The following is a 21,290-nucleotide window of genomic DNA, read 5'->3' on the forward strand; positions in this document are numbered from 1 at the left end:
CTGTATACCTACGTCTTGCGTCAATTCTGTCGAGATGGAGCCAACGCTGAATGGACTTGAGCCACCGCCTCCGTACCTTTCGTATATACGGAGTTGTAGCCGTGTGTATAAAAGCTGCGATGTCCAGTATTCTGCCCTGGTGGGCAACTGTTCCGCCAGAGACGATTGATAATGTAGGTACCTAAACATGTAACAATCAAGTTTTCGTAAATTGGAAGAGTATTCTTTTCTGATCAATATCCACCCATAGTATTTTCAAAAAGCCACCAAGAGCTCTTAGAAACAGTACACTCATTATACCGAGCGCATGTTTACCCACGAAACCACGCCCGGTGCTCGGCACCCGACGGCCGCTGGGGCTCAGTGACCTGAACTCGGCGGCGCTACCCGGAGAACGCAGTGTCCCCTCACTTGGTGCGCATTGACAGCGATTAACTTTTGTAAGCGGCAGTTACAAATGATGCTTACCTATACATCGTCGCTAGTGCGAGTTTGATGTCAGGCATTTTGCAAAATGCCTGGGAAAATATTTCAGGCAGTTTGCAAAATGCCTGGTGGGTCAGGCAGTTTGCAAACTGCCTGGGCATTTTGCAAAATGCCTGGCCGGTCAGGCATTTTGCAAATTGCCTAGGCATTTTGCAAAATGCCCGAGTTTTCACTTTGCCTGTAACATATACAGACATGTGCATGGATCCGAGAGCTGGATCTATGATCTCAGTGGATCTCTCGACAAAATAGAGGGGTTGGATCTATGATCCGAGTGTATCTCTCGACAAAATTCAGGGGTTGGATCTATGATCCGAATGGATCTCTCGACAAAATTTAGGGGTCGGATCTATGATCTCTGTGGATCCAGCGGGCAAAGTTACGAAGCTGTCAGATGCGGTTGACACGTATTACGAATACCCGTCACGACCCCTACCGGTTGACCTGACCTGACCTGACCCGACCTGGTTTAAATGCTTAAAGACATCATCTCTGATCAAAACTAACACGATATTCGTGATCAGCACCCCGGAAAACCCCATAGTAGCCACACTTTACGACTTTCTAACAGGTCCCGATTTTCCCGATTTTCGGGTCATTGACCTGACCTGGAAGGTCACCCGATGACCTGGGACCTTAAAATTGAGTATCATCGGCTTCCTCTCGTGACGGGCAACACGCTCGTTTTTTTCCGCGAAGCTCTAGCTCGATCAGGGGCCAAACGCGATCAGGGTCGTACCCCCTTGTGCCGTCGAAGGACGCAAAATGACCTGTGCCGGCGAGGGTTAAAGTGACCATCCCACCTTAACATTAGTTTTGAGTTGAGATAGCCAAATTGGTGGCCATGGCCTGCAAATACCGATTTGAGCACTCACAAGTCACAACATCGAAAAATGCTTTAATTCGGAGATATGGAATTTCAAACTTGCAGTTTTTTTATTCTAAGGGTCGGAGATATGGAATTTCAAACTTGCAGTTTTTTTATTCTAAGGGGCTAATGCATTGGAATGCACCCTTAGAATTTGTGACGTCAGCGGAGATCTAACGATTTTTAAATCTTAGACTAAAACCATCGTTAACACGTGGAGGTATACGCTGCTTTGCGCGCAACGTCTGCCGCACTTCAAGGCTGCCAAATTATTGCTTCGAAATAGGGTCGCTAGAAACAGGAGATATCCAGAAAGTAAACAAAAGTAAAAGTCTAATACCTTGAAAACCGGTGAATATTTTTTCGATGAAATTTGGTAGATATTCGTTTTCGTTCTTTCTGAACCGAGCGACATCACTTTCATGCCAATTCATTAACTTTTTTGAAGGTGGGAGGGTCCCTTTAACATTAGATTTGAGTTGATAGAGGGGCATTGACACGTCAAGTGGGCAAAAAATGACGATTTTGAGCCTCACCTCCTCCGATTTTTGTGAAGCTTTGTGAGCCTACTCATCTATCACTACGTTTCCATGACACGTCTAAATCGATTTAGCGAAATTTCACGTGCGTTTTTCTCGGACACTATTTACCTTATGCAAAAAATGAGCGTATATATGGTTTTAGCTAGCACCTAATCCTATATTTACATTTTTAAAGTATGCCTAAATGCTATGATGGAGCAAATCCATTTTTTCAAAATCGGCTTAGCTTGTGCCATGGAAAAGTAGCCTATATGTGAAAAGAAAGGAGACATTTTTTTCAAGATATGACGTCACGTTTCCGAGATACACGTCATCAAACATTGACTTTGGCAAGGCACATTATCATCTTAAACCCGCGCCCCAGTGGCGGTCTCAGCCAACTTTGCCCTAGTGGGGGGGGGGGGGGCATATGTTACCACCCACCTCTAACTAAAAAACTAAGAGGGCTAGGAAGACGCGGTAAGAAGCAGTCGACAGCTCTCGCTCTCGATGAGTACGTTTAACCCGCGCCCTGCTGGGGGGGGGGGGTGTTTGAACACCCCCCTTGTGGTTTTTCGCGAATATCTCAAAAACGGCGGCGCCATCAATTCTACACATGTTGTGAAAATTTCAGACCAAGGTCATTCAAGGTCAGGTCACCAGGTCACTTGAAGTGACCTCACCTCATAAAAAGTTTCAATGTCTGTCATAGCTACACCGAGTGACCGATCGCTTTGAAACTTTCAGCGATTGCTAAGAGCAATAGCATGTACAAAATGTATATCTCAGAATTTTGATATCGATGACCTAAGGTCAGGTCAATTTTGCGACCTCCCCATTATAAGTCAATGGGAGAAAATTGAAATGCGTCTCTTTTGGACAAAAGACATTATAAACACTCCCAAACACTGAATTACAAGTGGTTTAGACACACTGAACATGAAAATGGTGTCCGTGATCCCTGTTTATGCCCTGAGGTCATCTTAGGTCACGAATGGTATCTAACAGTTTTTCGCAAATAACTTTTGATAGAGGCATGCTAGAGCGATGAAAACACCTTAGATGTGTTCAGCTCGACGATACGGATCGACTGATATGCAACATGACCCTTTCCGGTCAGGTCATGACCTTGACCTGAGGTCAAATTTTCAAGTTGACCTTTCAAGGTCAAGTTATAGTTCATTCGATGCGTCTTGACGAGAGGAACACGATACCGGTAAAAGTAAGCTCTAACAATGCTTGGGTCAAAAGTTATTGCAGAAAAACTGTTTCCGAAAAAATCGGCTATTTTTGCAGTTTTTGCCCCCTGCAGGCAAAACCGTTGACGTTAGGTCAAATCTGAGAAAATTACTCAGAAAGGGCGTTAATAGGGCTATCGAATGCGCTTTTCCGCGGCGCTGTAGCTCTATTGGTTCCCGAGTTATGCGTCGGCTTCTTGGAAGTTTTCGACATTCGACCTGGAAATCGGCGAAATTTTGCCTTCAATGACCTCTGGTGACCTGACCTTTGACCTGACCAAAAAATTGACTGAAGTGATTTCGTCATTATTTTTTACGCTCTTTCGAACGCCGCCTTCCGCGTATCGCTACGTGGCCCAGGAGCCGAGTTAGAAGGGGGGGTGTTCAAACACCCCCCCCCCAGCAGGGCGTGGAAATCCAGGACCCCCAGCCGGGCGCGGGTTAAAAATACTATAGTCATTTTTCATCTTAGAGCAATATTGTGGTCACCAGAGGTCATCAGAGGTCAAAATTTGCAAATTGTCATTATATTTTTCAGAAAACATGCCATTATCTCAGGAACTATGATAGCTAGAAAAACGCTTGGAAAAGCGATCGATAGCTTTTGAAGTCTTCTTTTGATAAGGTTATCATAAAAATGACCTCAGGTCAGTGGTTTAGCCTCCAGAGGGCAAAAACTCCAAAAATAGCTGTTTTTACGAAAAGTGGTTTTCGGCAATAACTTTTGACTAAAAAACGCCACGACATTTTTATTGCCAGAATCGTGTTCCTCTCGCCAAGACGCGTCGTATGAACTATAATTTGACCTTGAAAGGTCAACTTGAAAGTTTGATCTCAGGTCAAGGTCATGACCTGACCGGAAAAGGTCAGGTTGCCTATTAGTCGATGCGTCTCGGCAAGACAAACACAATGAGGCCATCCCCAGCGTTCTCTTTCCATTCGAGAGTTATTGGCAAAAATCTGTTTGTAGCCTCAAATGACCTCGGATTACCTCTCTAGAGGCTACCAGCAAAAAAAGACACCTTGGTCGTCACGGGTGGTCCAAATCATTGTGATTCTGAAATATTTGGACTGTTCCTACGCGTACACACGGATCTAGAGGCATTTTCGTTTTTCTCCATTGACATAATGGAAAGGTCACCCTACTGACCTGACCTTAGGTCACGGATATAAGAAATCCGAGATATAAAAATTCTAGGCGCCCATAACATCATGTAATCCACCAAGTTAAAAACCTTTCTGACAAGCTCTGCAAGCTGCACATGATTGCAAGCTTTTTTAGGCTTGGTCAGGTAACTTGACCTGGTGACCTGACCTGATATGATCTGGGGTCAAAAATTTCACACATTTTCCAAAATTGATGTACAAAAAGCTACTTTAAGCGGCGTGGTTAGTCATTGGCCAAAAGTAACGGCCACGGGCCGTAGGTTGACCACCCCGAAATTTAGTGAAATGAAGTGTAGGTTCAAGCAGCTTAACCCTCGCCCTGGCAGGGCATTTTTCATAACACGGCCTGGCAGGGGGGGGGGTCGATGCGACCCCCCCTCGCGATTGGCTCCTATGGCACCTAGAAACACCAAATTTGGTAGGTAGGTGGACCCCCTAAAGTTCTCGCCCCTGTGCAAATATGGTTGCTCTAGGTCAATATTTAGGGGGTTTTTGGGGGGTATAAATATAAAAATTTCGCTAAAAACAGGTCAAAAGTTTTTCGCTCATAACTTTTGATCTAATTAAGATAGAGCAAAAAGAAAAGCACCAGTGAACTCAGCACGTCAAGGCGCGTCGAATGATATACTTTTTAGCTTGCTTAAGTGTACTTAAAGTTTTTCTTAAATTTAAGTAAACTTAAATTAATAAATTAAGTGAAAGTTAACCAAATTGCATCATATCGCATATCATTCGATTCGGCTGATCACCAGGAACACAAAGATACCATTTTTTAAGCTCTAGCGTCATTATGATCGCCCCCTTTTGAGGCGATCGTGACGCCCTTTTGAGGCGATCGTGACGCTGTGGAATTGTGGAGTCTTTTCCTGTTCCCTGTGTCCGGTGACCTTAGTCCGGTGCTAGAGTGATTTTGTTGATTTCTGTAGTAATTCTTTAAGTTTTCTCGTCTTCTTTCTGCTGATAAATTTGTCTGTGCCTCTGTCTTCATTTTGGTACAACTGTGCCATTGTTCCTTGGTGACAATCCCTGCGCTCTTGCGCTTTTGTCTTCGTGGTCTGAAAATCTATTATTTCCGTCTTTTGTGTGGACTAATTCATTCTCTTGACTGATTTTTCATTAAAGTTTTCTTTTCTATCTCTGAATATCAATACTAGTGTGTCTGTCCCTATATCTTGAGTGAGTGTTGTTTGGTTGTTGGTAAGATTGTCACTTGTCTACCCACTTTCCTCATTTTGTATTGGCATCAACGTAAATTTCTTGCTGCTCAAGCTTTCTTTTTCTGTTATTTGATTTAGTGTGTGTGTTCTGTGAGTTGAGGGATGGGTGTCACTATGGAAAATGTCCAAGAACTGGTTGAGAAGGCTGTTAAAGGAAATAGTTCACTTTCTTGAAATTAGTATTTCGCTATGGATTTATGTTTTTTATGCTCAAAATGATCAGAAAATAAAACAAAACGTTTTTGTAAAAAGGATTATTTTCTATATTTTAGTATAAGAAGAACTATATTCTATATAAAATAATGTTTGACGCGGAAGCTTATTACGCGTTGACCAATCATATTGCGTAGGACAAACCCATCGGCTGTAAGCAGCGTTCTGATTGGCTGACGATGACGTGACTGCATTCCTCAGCAAGGCACGCATTCCTCTGCAAGGCACTCTTTTCGGAACGAAAAATGGAATATCTTCGTCTAGGGTGATCGTTGGGCCGTAAAAGCTTCTGATTTGTGCTAGTCTCAGCGCAAGGAACAAAACTGCTATTCCAGTTCCAAACCCCATGTTAAAAGTGAACTATTTCCTTTAAGGCTGCGACTGAGTCTCTACGCACTGAGCTCAGGGAGGTAAGGGAGGAGAATGCCAAACTGAAAGAAAGGATGATAAACCTGGAGAGGAATATTGAGAAAAATGAGCAGTATAGCAGAAAGACGTCACTTATCCTCAGTGGTAAGTCCATCCCTGCTCCATCACCTGACCAGACTGAATCCCCACATGAGACCAGAGCTATCGCAGCTGAGGCTATCAAAGAGAAACTCAAAGTAAACATGCAAGGATCTATTGTCGCTTGTCATCGCCTAAAAAACAAAAAGAGGATTCTTGTCAAGTTTCAGGATCTCTCTGACCGAGATGCAGTGTACCAGGCCAGGTTTGAGCAGGAAGATAGTGCTGACCGCATTATCATCCATGAAAATCTTACAGAGCCGAGAGCAAACATGATCAGGATACTGAGTGACATGAAAGAGAAAAACATAGTGGTTAACTACCACACCAAAAATGGGACCATATTTGCCAGGGACACCAGGGACAAAAAGTATGCAGTCATTGAGCCGTGGTTTTCCCAAAACCAGGTAGTCAGTGCGATGGAATCGGCCCCCTTGAAGCAGACAAGGGGACCTCGGCAGGCAACCAACGGTGAAACCAACAGGCTCCTGAGATCACAGACCCTGGCCAATATTCCCCCTGGTCATGTCGCTGGACGGGCTGCTGACCTGAGTGAGTTTGTGGTGGACAAACGTCAGAAGCACCAGAGACAAACTTCAAAGTAAAAAATATAAAAAGTTAAAAATATAAAAAAGATAAAAAAATGTATATTGTATACTGTTTTTTTTTTTTGCTGTTTTTTTTTCTTAGGTAGTGGGCTGACGGGGGTGTGGGGAACTTTCCATGTTTGCACCTTAGTTCCTTCCTGCCATGATGGTTCCATTATTTATTCCTGGTAATTGGGTTAATCCCCTTTTGTGTTGACTTCCTTTTTTTTGTCATTATTAGTTGCTTGATGTTTCATCCTGATACCACTTATCCCACTAATGTGCTGATACGGCTGATGTGCTGACATGACATGTGCAAATGATGAAAATCATTCTTCATGCTAATGCTTTCTGTGCAGTCATGAATGGACTGCTATGTTTGACCACATTTTTGCCAGCCTGGACCCAATTGGCTTATAATTGGCAGCTGACAGTGGTCAGTTATTGCGTCTGGTGCCGGTGAACTATTGTGCCTGGCCTCCATAAGGTCATTTTAATCAGTTTTAACCTTCACAATTGTGTGTGTGAGCACCTGGCGCCTGTGGGCTCCATGTGCCTGGCCTGGCAGAAAGGCTGTTTTACCCAGTTTTAACCTCTGTATGATTGTGTGTGTGAGCACTAGGTGCCTTGGAGCTCCTTGTGCTTGACCTGGCAAAAAGGTCATTTTACTGTTTTAATCTGTATGAAGTGTGTGTGAGCACTGGTGCATGCTGCCCAAGTGCTTGACCTGGCAGATGGGTCATTTTACCATGTTTTAACTTGTGTTTTGTGTGAGTGGGCACTATTCCTTGCTTACTGGCACCTTGATGCGTTATCTGACTATGGTGTTCTGTTTGGGCTGCGTGTTCAACTTGCTTCTCTTAATTGGATAGGTTCACATCAAACCTAATGATAAAATCCATGTTCTGGGTTGCCTACAATCATGCAATATTTACCTATTGCAAATTACATATAATAAGCTTGAAAGCAAGTCACACAGCCATTGCTTACTTTCTTCAACATTCATAATCTCATTTTTCTTTTTGTGTTCTGTATCCTCGAATTATTTTCTTATAAACTTCTACATTCATAGCCACTATGCTCTCATCCTGCACCCCCCCCCCTCCCCACATCCCTGTCGGCCCGCCCTTAGATCTGATACATAGATTGCAGTAACTATGTAAGTTGTAACACACATTGTGACATGTCACTCCCACAGACACGCGTGGGCAGCAGCCTTTGTCTGGCTATGATCGTGAACAAAAGCGGCGCCTTTGCCCTTTGTTTCTGGACTCGCTGCCGTGGCTGGTTTCGGTCGCGGTGGCTTGAGTCCGGACTGGCCCGTCCTCCGTCCTCCGACCCTAATAGGCATCTGACCTGCCTCAGCGCCATCTACCTGAAACTCCCTAGATGTCGCTGTCCTCTCGGCCTCGCGGATTGTCTCCCATTCGTGTGGAGGCCTGTTGAGGCCTGTGTGTAACCGGCGATAATGACTGCATACTTGCCTACGCCCACTACTTACCTTGGTTTCCATTTATCTATACTGAGGAGTGCTAAACGCCTTCTGGTGTTACTTGGTAACATGGTTAGCTCCCTTCATGGAAATTATTTCATGTCACCAGCTTACTACTGCACATACCACTTCGTAATATGTGCTAACTTACATGCATCAACGTTTTGATATATGTAACAAATGTGTCCTGGTAATTATATCAGGCATTGTTTGGTAAATTTGTTATAGCTTATTTTAGTTACACCCAATCCCTAAATCACCTGATAGGGTTTCCTTCCAGTACCTTTCATCACCTTTCACTCAACCTTCTTTGCATAATACTATATGCAAGCGCAACCACATGAAACCCTTCCACCTCTCCTTAATAACAAAATATTTAACCCGTTTCAAAGTGTTGGCCCTACGAACCTTTCCTTTTTACATGAGCAATACGAACACCTGAAACGTAACTGCAAATATTATACTCCTTTTCAACCGGAACTGTTTTCCCATGAGCATAGTGATGGGCTTTCTATTATACACATCAATGTTAGATCCATTCTCACCAATGAAAAGTTTGATGATTTTCAAACTTTCATTTACTCAACCGGCAAACACTGGAGTGTTATTTGCTTAACAGAAACCTGGCTAGATCCTTTCACAGAGCAGTACAGGCATCTCCCAGGCTATACTTCAATTTTTAGTAGTCGTCCTAATAAAACAGGTGGAGGTGTTGCGATGTATATATGCAATAAGTGCATAAGCTCAACATCGCCTCTAAAAATCAATAAGATTGATGAGACAGAATCTTTATTTGTTGAAAGTACTGTACAATCCAAACAAATTGTACTTGGTGTTGTCTACAGGCCCCCACGTCTATGTTCTTCCCAGTTTATTGACCAAATGACTGAGGTACTTGAACACACAAGTATATGTCATAAGGATGTTATTATCACCGGTGACTTTAACTATGACCTTTTCCAAGTTGCAACAGATAGCTCTGTTGAAAACTTTCTGCACATGTTTACCACGAATGGTTTCTTTCCATGTATTTTTAGACCTACACGACTTGGTGTCGACAGTGCATCACTGCTTGACAATATATTCTCTAATAACCTTTCAATCTTGAATGACCCAGGTCTTATTTTGAGTGACTTATCAGACCATTTCCCAGTGTTTGTCGATCTTACTCTCAGAACAGACAATTCTCATAAACATATGAGGCAAACCATCACTTCTTTTAACTATAACATGATTCCTCACTTGCAAACTCGTTTGCAGTTGAAACTAAGAGACTTCTGTAATGAAACTGATGCGGAACACGCATGTACAACATTCATAGAAGCCTACACTTCCGAGATATCTAGGTGCAGCCACACCTATACTCCCACTCGGAAAAAGACACCTATTAAACCATGGATTACCCCTGGCTTATTGATTTCCATTAACAGAAAAAACGAGCTTTTTCGTATAAAGAATAGACACCCGTCTCCCTTCAATATCAACAACTACAAACGTTATAAGAATTTGTTCACTCATATACTGAGGAAAGCCAAGCAAACTTACTATCAGAACGCACTAAAAGATTGTGGCCCGAGGGAAACCTGGCGGCTACTGAACGAGATAACGAAAGGAAACATAATTAAACAAGAAAGTCCACCGTCTTTTAAGATTGGTGATGATGTTGAAAATGACCCAAAAATAATCGCCGAATCTTTTAACTCATACTTTGCTAGTGTTGGCAATGACTTAAAAGAGCGGATACCTCCTTGTTCCACCGACCCTATTGAAAATCTTCCTAGAGGACTAGGAAACTCACTATCATCATTCACCGAAACTAATGACATTGAAGTTACTGAGATAGTAAATAGCACCAAAAAAGTTGGTGGTGGAATAGACGGCATTAATGCACGTATTTTTAAAGCAACTTACCAGACTGTCCTAAGAGAGCTTGTCTTTCTCTTGAATTTATGCTTACGCCAAAACGTGTTTCCTCGCCCTTTGAAAACGGCGGTTATAAAACCAATTTTTAAAGCAGGGGATAAGCAACGTTTTACAAACTATAGACCAATAAGCATACTGCCTTTTATATCGAAAATACTAGAAAAACTAGTACATACCCGACTTGAGCATTTCTTTGAACATAACAAAATCATCACCGAATTTCAGTTTGGTTTTAGAAAAAGCATGAGCACTTACATGCCCCTTCTTTTGGTTCAAGAAAAGGTAAACCAAGCATTTGAAGCAGGCAAAGTTGTCTGCGGCTTATACCTTGACCTCCGAAAAGCATTTGACACTGTGAACCAAACCATTTTACTTAAGAAACTGTATGCTTACGGTATACGTGACAATGCACTTATGATGCTGAAATCATATTTAGAAGGCCGCACACAGTGTGTTGAGGTAGAGCATGTTCGCTCCAGCCTTGCTTCGGTTGATATCGGTGTTCCCCAGGGCTCCATCCTTGGGCCACTTCTGTTTTTAATTTACATCAATGACTTTCCCTCCATTTCTGATGATATAACTGCATATCTGTATGCAGATGACACAGCCATTTTCATTGAAGGCAATGATGAAGCCCATTTGCAAAGAGTCATCGACGCCACAATGCCCAAGATAGCTGTTTGGTTTCAAGCAAACCAATTATCTTTAAATACAGACAAAACTTTTTGTCAGCTCTACAATAATTCTAAACGCGCTGTCAATGTGTCTGTTTTGCTCTCTGGTGCACATATTAAATTTGTTAAAAGTTAAAACAGTTAAGTACTTGGGCATGTACGTAGATGACGATCTGAAATGGAAATCACACATTTCACACCTTTCTACAACGCTGACTCGTAACGTTGGACTCATAAGCAGAGCTAGGTATATATTGGTACCTAAACAGCTGCTTCTTTTATATAACGCACTTTTCCTTCCGTATATCAACTACTGCTGTATGCTTTACAGCAACACTTATATTACAAACGTAGATAAGCTCGAGAAATTACAAAAGCGTGTGGTCAGAATGATTGATGGCGAACATAGACTCGCACACACAGCACCAATTTTTAAGAAACTGAAAATACTTAAGTTGAGAGACATTGGTAAGCAGCAGATGCTTCTGCTAATGCATAGAAAGTTGAAAGGAACTTTGCCTTCATCTATTGACAGACTTTTTACGATACTCGAACCGCTTCGAGATACTCGCTCGACCCATCATTTCCACGAGTTCTTCTCAGAAAAAAATTATCGCAGCTACACTACTAGGTGGTCTGCACCTAGAATTTGGAACTCAATAATTGGTCCTAAGTTCACAGATATGGAAGCAGTTCCACTAACAAAGAGAGAAATCAAGGATTTCTCAAAGCAGTTTTTTATCGATCAATACTGATACCATTGCCAACACTGACATTTATGTTCTTGTGTTCCACCTGCGTTCGTAAACATACGAATACCTGCCAATGTCCCCCATTTTATTTATTGTGGGTATGTACGTACATTTACCTGATAATGTATTTTTTACCCGCTCTCTCACAGGTACATACTTGCACAGTACATAGTTATATGTACACAATTACAGAATTTGTCTTTAAAGCATATCACTTATGCATACCTAATTTTGGAACATTGTACATCTCTGTAACTGGGTAGGTATGTTCTAACTGGGTACCTAGATCGCCACAAGAGGTGGTGGTATTTAGTGGTCCTTATGTCTTTTCCCTGTTTGTCTTTTACTTCTTCTCGAACTTTTATCCCACATTTTTGTTTTGCCCTTTTCTTTTTGTTAAGCTTTGCTTTTTCTCCCTATAAACATCATACAGTACGTACAGTACTAACTGTATGTCTTTGAATCATCGCCATCGCTCAATGACCTAGCTTTCTGTCTATTTACATTACTTGCTATTTGTATACCGGTCGTCTCGTCTTGTTTTGTGTACTTACAAGTCACACTTAAGTTCTCCTGGATACGTAACAATACGTAAATCAGCCCTACGATACTTCCCACCGAACTGGGTTTACCGAGCAACAAGCTTGCTTAGCTCGGTATCCCTTTTCGGTTAGGATCTGACTCCTCCGGGTGTGACTAGGCTCTGTCCCTCTTCTATAATGCAAGCTTTGCATGCGCTTATTACCACTAACCCCTGGATCACTCTCTCCTTCTCACTATCTTCTTTGGGAATGGTGTAGCGGCCAGTCAAGCTACATTTAGTCTTGACTTCTTTGCCTCTTCTTATGACATTTTACTAACTTACTAAGTATTGTATTTAGCTTTGTTTTGTTTGCTTTCCTTTTTCTTAGCAGGGAGTGTCGCGACTTTCTTCATATTTTTGTCTTGGGAGGTGTTAACGTAAGGTGCTGTTGTCGCGTGGGTCAGTGGGTGGACACTCCTGGTCGTCTGATCATGGGCGGCGGCTTAGAAAAAAAAAATATGTGCGAAGTTATTGCCAAAAACGTCATTTGACCTCAGGTGACCTCATTTGACCTGACCCATGGATAAGTACACCAAACAAAGAAGCACCAAGTGACCTGCTGTTAAGTACTGTGGTTTCAAAGCACAAAAGTGATAGAACGAAGCGGATATCTCCAGTATTTTCCGAATTGAGTATTTTCCCATAGGATATTATGATGGTAGAAAATGACCTTATGCTCATGATACAATGAAATGATATTAAAATAAGTCCAAAAAGTATTATGATATATTTCGACTTGCGTCGTCTTCAGAATGTACATTTTCAGAATTGTCGACGAGCAAATTCAAATCCTTTCAAAATAGCGTGCAACATTTTTGTGAGATCTCTGGCTAACAAATTACAGTCAGGTCATACCTATAATAAATTTTAACAGCGTACAATACAATGAATACAATATCACTGAATAATAATTGGATAAATATTGTCAATGCTACACAATACCTAAAAGTAACACAGGCATATGTTATTTGTGCAGCACGCCAAACTCGCGAAAATGCATAACCTATGCAGAGTGATTGACAGGATAAGATGCATTCATACACTTAATTACACATGTTTCAGGTGCGTACAACTAATACATACACACAGCAAACATGACACCAGTGTAGAGCTCGCTGAGGTGGTGTACGAGTGGGGGGGGGGGGGGCGCTGTCAACTGCGTCTACCCTAAATCAAATTAGTACAAATGGCGATGAAAGACGCACCTAACAAGTACAAGTACTTCAGGTGAGACAAATAAAAAGAATGGATAAGCCAATAGAGACATGCTGACAAAAAAGAGGACGGAAGGCCAAGCATAGAACATTGCCTATGTGGGAGTGTAGGGAGGGGGATGGAGAAGGGGCCAGGATGAGGTTTGTGTGTTTAGGCATGGTTTTTGGTTTCTTATTTCAACAGATTCTGCTATTTTCAGATCAGCCACATCTTTACATACTCTCTCTATGCTAATTTTGAATGAGGATGACGATATACTACATGATGGGTGGTTGAGGTTGACATGGTCTCCGAGAGGGGTGTTTTTGGTCTTGTTTTTAGCATCCCGTAGATGCTCATTAAATCTTTCGCGGACTCTCCTTTTTGATTCACCTATGTACACAGCGGGTTTCTCATCACACAGGTTACATGTGATTTTATATACAACATTTTTGGTATGACAGCGGCTACGAAGGCCTGCTTCACAGGTGTGACATCTCTTTGATCCAGCAGGGCACGGAGGACTTTCGAGACCTGACCGTATCATATGCTTGGACACCGTTTTCCCGCTGACCCATGCGACCTGTGCCTTCAGACCAGACGAGCGCACCGCACCGTTCACTCGGCGCGCTAGTGTTTCGTCAATGTACGGGAGCGATATGTAGGTCGTGTCATTTTTGTTGCGTCCAGTGGTGTTGTGTTTGTGACCTTTCTGTGTGTGGTGCATGATCTTGTGCTTAGTTCTCTGTATGAGTTTGTTGGGGTATCCGTTGTGTCTGAAAAGTGTCTCTACGACCTTCATTCCTCGCTCTTTTGCCTGTTTGTCTGAACCTAGCCGTTTAGCCCGCAAGAGTTGTGAGTGGAGTACTGATCGTTTGCATTGCATTGGGTGTGCTGATGTGTAGTGAATGATGATAGGTGCAGCCATAGGTTTGATGTACAACTCTGTGCTGTAGGTGCCGTCTTCTTGTACTGTGATGATGGTGTCTAGGTAGGGTATGCTTCTATTTGGTGTTCTGTCAGTTCTTTCGATAGTGAATTTTAGCGCTGGGTGGAAGTCGTTCATAAACTGGAAATACTCGTCAAGCCTGTCTGCCCCATGGGTCCAAATGCCTAGCACATCATCGATATAACGCATGTAGGTCACTGGCTGGTACTGAGAATTTTGAGAAGTCAGGATCAGGGATTCTACAGCATTCATGAACACTATGGCTAGTGGGGGAGCAATCCTAGAGCCCATCGCTACTCCTACTGTCTGTTTGAAGAACTTTTGACCGAACCGAACATAGTTATTATTAAGACAGTGCTGTAGGAGCGTTTCGATATCTTCAACAGAGAGTCCAAAAGTGTCAATTTTGTCCAGATGCTTTTTGATGAGGTCCAGGGTGGCTGTGACAGCTTCGCTAGTGGGGATGTTGCCGTAAAGGTTCGTCACGTCTACAGAAAATACTATGGCACCCGCTGGGAGTCCGTGGGGAAACTGTGTCCTAAGTTTCCTCACGGAAACTGTGACCTAAACTGTGTCCTAAGAAACTTAGGACACAGTTTCCCCACGGACTCCCAGCGGGTGCCATAGTATTTTCTGTAGACGTGACGAACCTTTACGGCAACATCCCCACTAGCGAAGCTGTCACAGCCACCCTGGACCTCATCAAAAAGCATCTGGACAAAATTGACACTTTTGGACTCTGTTGAAGATATCGAAACGCTCCTACAGCACTGTCTTAATAATAACTATGTTCGGTTCGGTCAAAAGTTCTTCAAACAGACAGTAGGAGTAGCGATGGGCTCTAGGATTGCTCCCCCACTAGCCATAGTGTTCATGAATGCTGTAGAATCCCTGATCCTGACTTCTCAAAATTCTCAGTACCAGCCAGTGACCTACATGCGTTATATCGATGATGTGCTAGGCATTTGGACCCATGGGGCAGACAGGCTTGACGAGTATTTCCAGTTTATGAACGACTTCCACCCAGCGCTAAAATTCACTATCGAAAGAACTGACAGAACACCAAATAGAAGCATACCCTACCTAGACACCATCATCACAGTACAAGAAGACGGCACCTACAGCACAGAGTTGTACATCAAACCTATGGCTGCACCTATCATCATTCACTACACATCAGCACACCCAATGCAATGCAAACGATCAGTACTCCACTCACAACTCTTGCGGGCTAAACGGCTAGGTTCAGACAGACAGGCAAAAGAGCGAGGAATGAAGGTCGTAGAGACACTTTTCAGACACAACGGATACCCCAACAAACTCATACAGAGAACTAAGCACAAGATCATGCACCACACACAGAAAGGTCACAAACACAACACCACTGGACGCAACAAAAATGACACGACCTACATATCGCTCCCGTACATTGACGAAACACTAGCGCGCCGAGTGAACGGTGCGGTGCGCTCGTCTGGTCTGAAGGCACAGGTCGCATGGGTCAGCGGGAAAACGGTGTCCAAGCATATGATACGGTCAGGTCTCGAAAGTCCTCCGTGCCCTGCTGGATCAAAGAGATGTCACACCTGTGAAGCAGGCCTTCGTAGCCGCTGTCATACCAAAAATGTTGTATATAAAATCACATGTAACCTGTGTGATGAGAAACCCGCTGTGTACATAGGTGAATCAAAAAGGAGAGTCCGCGAAAGATTTAATGAGCATCTACGGGATGCTAAAAACAAGACCAAAAACACCCCTCTCGGAGACCATGTCAACCTCAACCACCCATCATGTAGTATATCGTCATCCTCATTCAAAATTAGCATAGAGAGAGTATGTAAAGATGTGGCTGATCTGAAAATAGCAGAATCTGTTGAAATAAGAAACCAAAAACCATGCCTAAACACACAAACCTCATCCTGGCCCCTTCTCCATCCCCCTCCCTACACTCCCACATAGGCAATGTTCTATGCTTGGCCTTCCGTCCTCTTTTTTGTCAGCATGTCTCTATTGGCTTATCCATTCTTTTTATTTGTCTCACCTGAAGTACTTGTACTTGTTAGGTGCGGCTTTCATCGCCATTTGTACTAATTTGATTTAGGGTAGACGCAGTTGACAGCGCCCCCCCCCCCCACTCGTACACCACCTCAGCGAGCTCTACACTGGTGTCATGTTTGCTGTGTGTATGTATTAGTTGTACGCACCTGAAACATGTGTAATTAAGTGTATGAATGCATCTTATCCTGTCAATCACTCTGCATAGGTTATGCATTTTCGCGAGTTTGGCGTGCTGCACAAATAACATATGCCTGTGTTACTTTTAGGTATTGTGTAGCATTGACAATATTTATCCAATTATTATTCAGTGATATTGTATTCATTGTATTGTACGCTGTTAAAATTTATTATAGGTATGACCTGACTGTAATTTGTTAGCCAGAGATCTCACAAAAATGTTGCACGCTATTTTGAAAGGATTTGAATTTGCTCGTCGACAATTCTGAAAATGTACATTCTGAAGACGACGCAAGTCGAAATATATCATAATACTTTTTGGACTTATTTTAATATCATTTCATTGTATCATGAGCATAAGGTCATTTTCTACCATCATAATATTCATAATTATGCTCAAACTAGCCATAGCTCACCTCCAACGAATCGAACAAGACTTTTCCCATAGGCTTAGCATTACGACGTAATGACCTCTAACTGACCTCAGGTCAGTGACCTCAAAAAACCCGAACTATATGTTATACAACTCGGTGAACTTAGCACATCCTGAAAGTTTGAAGGAAATCAGTGCAAAACTGTGAGTTGGACAGGTGCAAAAAGAAAATTGAAATTTGACCATGACCTTGTACCGGTTTTTCTGACCTGGTGACCTGACCCAAGGTCACCCGGACCTGAAATTTTCAGGTCATATGTAAAAAGGTTGCCCATAGGCTGTGCCAAATTTGGCGGCGCTGCGCGCCGCCGTTTTTACGCTATCTTCGAAAAACCTTAGGGGGGGTCGCATCGACCCCCCTGCCAGGGCGAGGGTTAAGTAATGCTGGTGCATGGAGTTGAATAGTGATGTAAATGTGATCACAGACTAATGTAAATATGCTTTTTAAAAAAAAGGTTTCGAAAATTGCAGCAGTTTTGCGAGTCAAAAATTGCTGTAAAATAGGCCTGTACGACTTCAACAACAGTGCGCCGAAAAACGTCTAAAAACACCTAAACAAAAATAAGATGTAGAAAACTAACTGCACCCGTTCCGCTCCATCCCACTTACAAATCAAATTCCGTTTTTTTCTTTTTTTATTAACCCTTAGAGCTGGGAGAGTCAGGCGTATTTCCTTTTTGCAACCAAAGAGAGGCGCTGCACGGAGAATGCTCAATTTCATCATTAAAAACTGGCTTACAGTACAGCTCAGCGATGACCAGAGCTATCTTCGTTGCTTAGTAGTTAGTGTGCCGAGTGTACCCACCTCGTAATCTAAAGGTCGCTGGCTCGCTGCCGGTCAGCCTCAAGTGTTTTAACACGCATTCATTTTTAAGTAGCATTTGGCCAGCCGGCAACTGTCGTGAGGGCTAGTGTTCGTATCTAAGTAGCATTTGGCCAGCCGGCAACTGCCGTGAGGGCTATACATATTTATGCGTGTTAGATTAGATCAGATCAGGTCAGGTCACACCTGACCTGATCTTATCTAACACGACAGGTCTAATCTAACACAAACAGGTCAGAATGTAGAAGTTCAAACAATCTTACAATCTACACCAGAGAAAATCTTTGAATTAGGTACAAAATTATGCCACAGAACTAAAAACAATGCAGTTTTGCAGAGCATTGCTCAAAAGATCATTGTAATTCAGCCTTGTTCCCATTCTAAGATTGAATAAATACAAATTATGAGGTGAAATTTACTAAAAAGCAGTTTTTTCAGAAAACAGCTTCAAGCCATGTTCCATGTTTGCCTGATTCCAAACTCAAGTCAACACATCATAGTTTTGACAGCATGAATTTTCATATGAAACCATATTGAGGTTACAATTTCAATAATCTTGTCACAAACAGTGCACTTTAACCCTCGAGGTAGTCTTTCTGCTCTGCACTCAACATGTTTAGAGCTAGAAGGGTGATTTTTCTTATAGCTGCTCCTCTATCCTTTCTTGATGTCCACTGACAATTTTAACCCGCGCCCAAGTGTGGGGGGGGGGGTGTTTGAACACCCCCCCTGCGGTTTTTCGCAGATATCTCAAAAACAGCGGCGGTCCGCGCCGCCGTTTTTGGTACACCTTATCATACATCAATTCTACACATGTTGTGAAAATTTCAGACCAAGGTCATTCAAGGTCAGGTCACCAGGTCACTTGAGGTGACCTCACCTCATAAATAGTTTCAATGTCTGCCATAGCTACACCGAGTGACCACGTCGACGTCGAGCCGAACACATCTAAGGCGTTTTCAGCGCTCTAGCACGCCTCTATCAAAAGTTATTAGCGAAAAACTGTTAGATTCTGTTCGTGACCTGAGATGACCTCGGGGACATAACAAGGGGTCACAGTTACCATTTTCCTGTTCAGTGTGTCAATTTTACCTACATCTCGATGTTTGAGAGTGTCTAGAATAGCGTTCGTGCAAAACAGACGCTTTTTAATTTTCTCCCATTGACTTATAATGGAGAGGCCGCAAAATTGACCTGACCTTAGGTCACCGATGTCGAAATTCCGAGATATACATTTTATAGATACTGTTACCCTCATCAATTGCTGAAAGTTTCAAAGTGATTGGTCACTCGGTGTAGCTATGGCAGACATTGAAACTATTTATGAGCTGAGGTCACCTCAAGTGACCTGGTGACCTGACCTTGAATGACCTTGGTCTGAAATTTTCACAACCTGTGTAGAATTGATGTATGATAAGGTGTACCAAAAACGGCGGCGCGGACCGCCGCTGTTTTTGAGATATCTGCGAAAAACCGCAGGGGGGTGTTCAAACACCCCCCCACACTTGGGCGCGGGTTAAAATTGTCAGTGGACATCAAGAAAGGATAGAGGAGCAGCTATAAGAAAAATCACCCTTCTAGCTCTAAACATGTTGAGTGCAGAGCAGAAAGACTACCTCGAGGGTTAAAGTGTACTGTTTGTGACAAGATTATTGAAATTGTAACCTCAATATGGTTTCATATGAAAATTCATGCTGTCAAAACTATGATGTGTTGACTTGAGTTTGGAATCAGGCAAACAAGGAACATGGGTTGAAGCTGTTTTCTGAAAAACTGCTTTTTAGTAAATTTCACCTCATAATTTGTATTTATTCAATCTTAGAATGGGAACAAGGCTGAATTACAATGATCTTTTGAGCAATGCTCTGCAAAACTGCATTGTTTTTAGTTCTGTGGCATAATTTTGTACCTAATTCAAAGATTTTCTCTGGTGTAGATTGTAAGATTGTTTGAACTTCTACATTCTGACCTGTTTGTGTTAGATTAGACCTGTCGTGTTAGATAAGATCAGGTCAGGTGTGACCTGACCTGATCTGATCTAATCTGACACGCATAAATATGTATAGCCCTCACGGCAGTTGCCGGCTGGCCAAATGCTACTTAGATACGAACACTAGCCCTCACGACAGTTGCCGGCTGGCCAAATGCTACTTAAAAATGAATGCGTGTTAAAACACTTGAGGCTGACCGGCAGCGAGCCAGCGACCTTTAGATTACGAGGTGGGTACACTCGGCACACTAACTACTAAGCAACGAAGATAGCTCTGGTCATCGCTGAGCTGTACTGTAAGCCAGTTTTTAATGATGAAATTGAGCATTCTCCGTGCAGCGCCTCTCTTTGGTTGCAAAAAGGAAATACGCCTGACTCTCCCAGCTCTAAGGGTTAATAAAAAAAGAAAAAAACGGAATTTGATTTGTAAGTGGGATGGAGCGGAACGGGTGCAGTTAGTTTTCTACATCTAATTTTTGTTTAGGTGTTTTTAGACGTTTTTCGGCGCACTGTTGTTGAAGTCGTACAGGCCTATTTTACAGCAATTTTTGACTCGCAAAACTGCTGCAATTTTCGAAACTTTTTTTTAAAAAGCATATTTACATTAGTCTGTGATCACATTTACATCACTATTCAACTCCATGCACCAGCATTACTTAACCCTCGCCCTGGCAGGGGGGTCGATGCGACCCCCCCTAAGGTTTTTCGAAGATAGCGTAAAAACGGCGGCGCGCAGCGCCGCCAAATTTGGCACAGCCTATGGGCAACCTTTTTACATATGACCTGAAAATTTCAGGTCCGGGTGACCTTGGGTCAGGTCACCAGGTCAGAAAAACCGGTACAAGGTCATGGTCAAATTTCAATTTTCTTTTTGCACCTGTCCAACTCACAGTTTTGCACTGATTTCCTTCAAACTTTCAGGATGTGCTAAGTTCACCGAGTTGTATAACATATAGTTCGGGTTTTTTGAGGTCACTGACCTGAGGTCAGTTAGAGGTCATTACGTCGTAATGCTAAGCCTATGGGAAAATACTCAATTCGGAAAATACTGGAGATATCCGCTTCGTTCTATCACTTTTGTGCTTTGAAACCACAGTACTTAACAGCAGGTCACTTGGTGCTTCTTTGTTTGGTGTACTTATCCATGGGTCAGGTCAAATGAGGTCAACTGAGGTCAAATGACGTTTTTGGCAATAACTTCGCACATAATGACGCTAGAGCTTAAAAAATGGTATCTTTGTGTTCCTGGTGATCAGCCGAATCGAATGATATGCGATATGATGCAATTTGGTTAACTTTATTTTAATTTATTAATTTAAGTTTACTTAAAATTTAAGAAAAACTTTAAGTACACTAAAGCAAGCAAAAAAGTATATCATTCGACGCGCCTTGACGTGCTGAGTTCACTGGTGCTTTTCTTTTTGCTCTATCTTAATTA

This window comes from Amphibalanus amphitrite, unplaced genomic scaffold, assembly GCF_019059575.1.
Source record: "Amphibalanus amphitrite isolate SeventyFive unplaced genomic scaffold, NRLGWU_Aamphi_draft 000282F_arrow, whole genome shotgun sequence".
Classification (NCBI taxonomy): domain Eukaryota; kingdom Metazoa; phylum Arthropoda; class Thecostraca; order Balanomorpha; family Balanidae; genus Amphibalanus; species Amphibalanus amphitrite.